The sequence below is a fragment of the Psammomys obesus genome, unplaced genomic scaffold (genome assembly GCF_907164565.1).
Source record: "Psammomys obesus unplaced genomic scaffold, mPsaObe1.curated_primary_1811, whole genome shotgun sequence".
In the NCBI taxonomy this organism is placed as follows: domain Eukaryota; kingdom Metazoa; phylum Chordata; class Mammalia; order Rodentia; family Muridae; genus Psammomys; species Psammomys obesus.
The window spans coordinates 10,256,126-10,264,067 of NW_026585894.1; positions in this window are offsets into that span (position 1 = coordinate 10,256,126).

Genomic DNA, 7,942 nt, shown 5'->3' on the forward strand with positions numbered 1-7,942 from the left:
CCCGAGGGCACTGGGACACACAGCTGCATCCTCAGACCTACAAAAGCCAGAGAGCCATGACAGCAGCCCTCAGATACTGTGCCAAGGATCAACCAGTTATCCCTAGCTAGACTGACAAAACTGTGGGAATCCCTGGTCCTTCAAGAGGGCTGCACCCACAGCGTCTGGACCAAAGCATTGCCTGCAGGCGCCATCACAGACAGGGACACACAGCTTCTGGTCCAGAGTGAAGCACCCAGCCTCCAGACCAGAGCAGCACCCTCAAGCGCCAACTCAACCTAGGTGCATATCCTCCAGGCCCAGAGCAGAGCACTAAGCCTCTGGCCCAGAGACTTGCTGGGCGTACCTCTCACTTTCCCGGACAGAACTGTGTGCCCCAGGATTACAGACTGAATTTCCCTGTTGGGATAAAACCCCACAGCTAGGGAATCAGCAGGTTCTTCAAGAGGACTGTACCTGGAAATTTAGTGAGCAGCAGCACAATAAATTTATAACAAGAAACCCAGCAGTGGGGCAGCTGTCTTGAGAACTTCTATGGGGAAGATGAGATGCCCCCCTGCCTAACAAAGACCACAGCTACTACTCAGGGCTATAAACCTGAGGTGAGCAGTGGCAATTCCTGAGAAACACTGGCCATACAGTGACCATAACCAAAAAGCAGAGGAGGACTCCTTCAGGAAAAATCATCTTCCAGCCAAGGGGATTCTCCCTACCTCATGACTCCAGGAAGCACAGAAACTAACAGCCAACACCTAAATCAGCCAATGGGTAGAGGTCATCGTAAAAGCTCAACCAACAAAAGACAGAGCAACAATACCTACACACATATCCAGCATTACAGAAGACACTGGCAGGGAAAATACAACCCAAGAAAATTAGGTTCTGTCAAGAAAACACAGGAAATAATTAACCTTACTACAGCAAAACAAAAGCAACCAAGCACACAAACTTATGAACATAGCCAACATCAAAATCAAAGGATCTAACAGCCACTGGTCATTAATCTCTCTCAACATCAATGGACTCAACTCTCCACTAAAAAGACACCGATTAACAGAATAGATATGTAAACAAAACACAGCAATCTGTTGCATACAAGAAACACACCTAAGGCACAAAGATAGACATTACCTGAGGGTAAAAGCTTGGAAGACAACTTTCCAAGCAAATGGACCCAAGAAACAAGCAGGAGTAGCCATTCTAATATCTGATAAAATAGACTTTCAACCAAAATTAATAAAAAGAGATGGGGAAGGACACTTCATACTCAACAAGGGAAAATTCCACCAGGAAATAATCACAATCCTGAACATCTATGCCCCAAATACAAGGGCACCCACGTTTTTAAAAGAAACATTAATAAATATTAAACCATATAGATCCCCACACATTAATAGTGGGAGACTTCAACACCTCACTGTCAACAAAGGACAGGTCAACAAAACAGAAATTAAACAAAGAAACAATATCTCTGACAAAGGTCATGAATCAAATGGACCTCACAAACATTTACAGAACTTTACACCCAAACACAAAAGAATTTGCCTTCTTCTCAGCACCTCATGGAACCTTCTCCAAAATAGACCATATAGTTGGTCACAAAGCAAGCCTCAACTGATACAATAAGACTGAAATAATCCCTTGTATCCTGTCAGATCACCATGGAATAAAGCTGGACTTCAACAACAACAGAAATAGCAAAAAGCCTACGCACACATGGAAACTGAACAACTTGTTACTAAATGACAGCTGGGTCAGGGAAGAAATAAAGAAAGAAATTAAAGCCTTTCTAGAACTCAATGAAAATGAAGACACAGCATACCCTAACTTGTGGGACACAATGAAAGCAGTGCTAAGAAGAAAGTTCATAGCACTAAGTGCCTTCAAGAAGAAATTCGAGACAGCTCATTCAAGCAACTTAATGGCCCACTTAAAAACCCTAGAAAAAGAAGAAGCAGACACACCAAAAAGGAGTAGACGGCTGGAAATAATCAAACTCAGGGCTGAAATCAATCAATTAGAAACAAATAAAACAATTCAAAGAATCAATGAAACCAAGAGCTGGTTCTTTGAGAAAATCAACAAGATCAACAAACCCTTAGCCAAGCTAACTAAAAGGCAAAGAGACACCACCCAAATCAACAAAATCAGAAATGAAAAGGGGGACATAACTACACACACTGAGGAAATCCAAACAATCATTAAGACTTACTTCAAAACTCTATACTCAACAAAATTTGAAAATCTAAATGAAATGGACAATTTTCTTGATCGATTTGACTTACCAAAGTAGAATCAGGACCAGGTAAATCAATTCAATAGTCCTATATCCCCCAAAGAAATAGAAGTAGTCATCAAAATCTCCCATCCAAAAAAAAGCCCAGGACCAGATGGCTTCAGCGCAGAATTCTACCAGACCTTCAAAGAAGAGCTAACTCCAATTCTCTTCAAACTATTCCACAAAATAGAAACAGAAGGAACATTACCAAACTCATTCTATGAAGCCACAGTCACCTTGCTACCTAAACCTCACAAAGACTCAACAAAGAAAGAGAATTTCAGGCCAATCTCCCTTATGAACATTGATGCAAAAATACTTAACAAAATACTTGCAAACCGAAACCAAGAACACATCAAAGATATTATCCACTATGATAAGTAGGCTTCATCCCAGGTATGCAGGGGTGGTTCAATATACGGAAATCCATCAATGTGATCCATCATATTAACAAACTAAAGAAAAAAACAAACAAACAAACACATGATCATCTCCCTAGATGCTGAAAAAGCATTTGACAAAATCCAACATCCATTTATGTTTAAAGTACTGGAGAGATCAGGGATACAAGGCACATATCTAAACATAGTAAAGGCTATATACAGCAAGCCTATAACCAACATCAAACTGAATGGAGAGAAACTTAAAGCAATCCCACTGAAATCAGGGACAAGACAAGGCTGCCCACTCTCTCCATATCTCTTCAACATATTGCTAGAAGTCCTTGCTAGAGCAATAAGACAGTTGAAGGAGATCAAGGGGATACAGATGGGAAAGGAAGAAGTCAAATTATCACTATTTGCAGATGATATGATAGTATATATGAGTGACCCCAAAAACTCTACCAGGGAACTCCTACAGCTGATAAACACCTTCAGCAAAGTGGCTGGATACAAAATTAACAGAAAAAAATCAGTAGCACTCCTGTATACAAAAGACAAAAGTGCTGAGAAAGAAATTAGAGAAACAACACCATTCACAATAGCCACAAATGACATAAAGTACCTTGGTGTAACCCTAACCAAGCAAGTCAAAGACTTGTATGAAAAAAAATTTCAGGTCTCTGAAGAAAGAATTCGAGGAAGATATGAGAAGATGGAAAGATCTCCCATGCTCATGGCTTGGCAGGATTAACATAGTAAAAATGTCCATCTTCCAAAAAACAATCTACAGATTTAATGCAATTCCCATCAAATTGCCAACACAATTCTTTACAGACCTGGAAAGAAAAATTCTCAACTTCGTATGGAATAACAAGAAACCGAGAATTGCTAAAACAATCCTCTACAATAAAAGATCTTCTGGAGGTATCTCCATCCCTGATCTCAAGCTGTACTATAGAGCAACAGATATACAAACTACATGGTACTGGCATAGAAACAGAATGGTGGATCAATGGAATCAAACAGAGGACCCAGAAATAACCCCATACACTTACAGACACCTGATTTTTGACAAAGATGCCAAAACCATACAATGGAAAACAGATAGCATCTTCAACAAATGGTGCTGGTCCAACTGGATGTCTACATGTAGAAAAATGAAAATAGATCCATACTTATCACCCTGCACAAAACCGAAGTCCAAGTGGATCAAAGACCCCAACATAAAAGCAGACACATTAAATCGGCTAGAAAAAAAAGTGGGGAATAACCTAGAACTCATTGGTACAGGAGAAACCTTCCTGAACAGAACACCAACAGCACAGGCTCTAAGAGCAACAATCAATAAATGGGACCTCATGAAACTGAAAAACTTCTGTAAAGCAAAGAACACTGTCATCAAAACAAAGCGACTGCCTACTGATTGGGAAAGAATCATCACCAACTCTTTATCTGACAGAGGACTCATATCCAGTATATATAAAGAACTAAACAAGCTGAAAAGCAGCAAACCAAGTAATCCACTTAAAAAATGGGGAACAGAGCTAAACAGAGAATTCTCTGTAGAGTAATATCGAATGGCAGAGAAGCACTTAAAGAAATGCTCAACCTCAGTAGCCATTAGGGAAATGCAAATCAGAACAATCCTGAGATTTCACCTTACAACCATCAGAATGGCCAAGATGAAAAACTCAAGGGACAACACATGCTGGAGAGGTTGTGAAGAAAGGGGAACCCTGCTCCACTGCTGGTAGGAATGTAAACTGGTACAACCACTCTGGAAATCAATCTGGCGCTTTCTCAGACAACTAGGAATAGCGCTTCCTCAAGATCCAGCCATACCACTCCTAGGCATATACCCAAAAGAGGCGCAAGTACACAACAAGGACATTTGTTCAACCATGTTTGTAGCAGCTTTGTTTGTAATAGCCAGAAGCTGCAAACAACCCAGATGCCCCTCAAATGAAGAATGGATGCAGAAACTGTGGTACATCTATACAATGGAGTATTACTCAGCAATGAAAAATAAGGAAATCATGAAATTTGCAGGTAAATGGTGGGACCTGGAAAAGATCATCCTGAGTGAATTGTCCCAGAAGCAAAAAGACACGCATGGTATATACTCACTCATATAAACATACAACATAGAATAAACCCACTAAAATCTGTACATCTAAACAAACTAAGCAAAAGAGAGGACCCTAATTAAAATGTTCAATCCGCATGCTGAAAGGCAAAGAGGATGGACATCAGAAGAAAAAGAAAATAGGAAACAACCTCCGAACCTGCTACAGAGGGCCTCTGAAAGCCAGAATAGAACAGGAAACAACCTTGGCACCTGCTACAGAGGGCCTCTGAAAGCCTCTGCAGTATATACTGTCAAAGCAGATGCTGAGCCTGATGGCCAACTGATGGGCAGAGTGAATGGAATTTTATGTAAGAAGTGGGAAATAGTAAGAACTGGAGGGGATGGGAACTCCACAAGCAGAGCAACAGAACAAGATAATTTGAACGCAGGAATCTTCCCAGAGACTCATACTCCAACCAAGGACTATTCGTGGAGATAACCTAGAACCCTTGCACAGATGTAGCCCATGGCAATTCAGTACCCAAGTGGGTTACATAGTAATGGGAAGAGGGACTGCCTCTGACATAATCTGATTGGCCTGCTCGTTGATCACCTCCCCCTGAGGGGGGAGCAGCCTTACCAGGCCACAGAAGATGACAATGCAGCCACTTTTGATGAGAACTGATAGAGTAAGATCAGAAAGGAGAGGAGAACCTCCCCTATTAGTTGACTTGGGGAGTGGCATGCATGCAGAAAAGGGAGGGAGGGTGGGATCGGGAGGGGAGGATGGAGGGGCTTATGGGGGGATTTAAAATGAATAAAGCCTAATTAATAAAAAAAAAACAGACAAACTAAAACTCCTAAGAGAAAAAATAGAGAAGAGCCTTAACCTCATTGGCACAGGAGATAACTTCCTGAAGAGACCACCAATAGCACAAGCTCTAAGAACAATAATCAATCATTTGGACCTCATGAAACTGAAAATCTTCTGTAAAAGAAAGAACATTGTAACCAGAACAAAGCAAAAGCCTCCAACCCTATATTTCATATATGGCTAATATCCCAAATATGTAAAGAAATGTAGAAGTTAAACAGCAAAAAAATCAGATAACCCAATTTAAAAAAATGGGGTACAGAGCTAAACAGAGAAATCTCAAAGAGTAATATCGAATGACAGAGAAACACTTAAAGAAATGCTCATCATCCCTAGTCATCAGGGAAATGAATATCGAAACATCTCTGAGATTTCATCTTACACCCATCAGAATGGCTAAGATCAAAACTCAAGTGACAACATATGCTGGAGAGGATGTAGAGAAAGGGGAAGCCTACTTTATTTCTGGTGCAAATTTCAACTTGCACAACTTCTTTGTAAATCAATCTGGCACTTTCTCAGACAATTAGGAAGTTCTTCCTCTGGATTCAGCTTTAGTTTTCCTAGGCATATATCCCAAATGTGCTCAAGCATACAACAAGGACATTTGCTCAACCATGTTCATACTAGGTTTATTTTTATAAGCAAAATCTGGAGACATCCCAGATGTCCCTCAGCTGAGGAATAGATACAGAAATCAGGCACATTTACACAATGGAATCCAACTCTGCAATTAAAAACGAGGAAACCATGATTTTTGCAGATAAATGGTGGGAACTAGAAAAGATCATCCTGAGTGAGGTATCCCAGAAACTGAAAGACACCCATGGTATATACTCACTTTAAGTGAACATTAAACATATAATATAGGATACACTTCTTAAAATCTATACATCTAAAGAAGCTAAGCAAGGAGGATAATCCTGGGTAAGATGTTCAATCTTCATGCAAAAAGGCAAAGAGAATAGACATTGAAAGAGGGAGAAAACAGGCAACAGGACAGGAGCCCACCACAGAGGGCCGTTGAAAGATTTTACCCAGCAAGGTATCAAGAGAGATGGTGAAACTCATAGCCAAACTTTGGGCAGAGTGCGGGGAATCCTATGAAAAAAGGGAGATAGGAAGACCTGAAAGGGGCAGGAGCTCCACAAGGAAAACAACAGAACAAAAAAAAAAAATTCTGGCCACAGGGGTCTTTTCTGAGACTGATACTCCAACCAAGGACCGTGCATGGAGATGATGTAGAACCTCTAGAACTCCTGCACAGATGCAGCCCATGGCAGCTCAGTGTCCATTGGGTTCCCTTGTAATGGGAACAGGAACTGTCTCTGACATGAACTCAGTGGTTCTTTGATCACCTCCTCCTGATGGGGGAGCAGCCTTACCAGGTCACAGAGGAAAACAATGAAGCCAGTCCTGAGAGACATAATAGCTTAATGTCAGAGGGAAGGGGAGCAGGATCTCTCCATCAGTGGACTTGGGGAGGGACATCGGAGGAGACGAGAGAGGGAGGGTGGTATTGGGAAGAAATGAAGGAGGGGGCTACAGAGGGGATACAAAGTGTATAAACTGCAATTCATAAAAATAAAAAATAAAACTTTCTAAATAAAAATAGATGTAAGTACAATTGAAAAATAAAAAAATTAAAAATATATAAATAAAATCAATTAAAAAAAAGAAACTTCCTTACACAGAGACTCAGATTTTTTTTTTTTACCATAATCATTCTAAATCAAGTAACATTTACAATAAGGATTAGCCATCACAGGGAATGTTCAAAAAGCATAAGATAGCTGAGTTTCTCCAGATCAGCTAAATCACAACACATGAGGAAAGGTGGAACTCAAACAGTTGAAGTTTAAAAATACCTAAGACAAACTTAATGCAAAGCCAGATTTGAAAACCTCTAAACTAAGGAAATTAATCTGTACAATTTCTTACTTCTTAATTATGTTTAAGAATTATGAAATTCAAAAATTGTCTTAAAAATAAAAAAAATATATATCTAGTCATTTGAATTCCTTTGCAAAGCTACAAAGAATGTTATATGAAGGGCAATGAGAATGATGGAGACATAAGTAATATACTTGGTGCTCAATCTCAGGACCAGATTTTATGACAGATATTTTCTAAGGAATGCAACACATATACACATGCACACAAACATCCACATGCACTAGCGAGTAAGCACACACACTTGCACACATATCCACACATGCACCCCTATACAACGAAAAAAAATGAACCCAGGCTAGACCAAGTTAACAATTGTACAAGAATCTAATGTGGAGAAGAAATATATTTTTATTAGGGTTTCTAACAGTACTATGGGTAAGGGT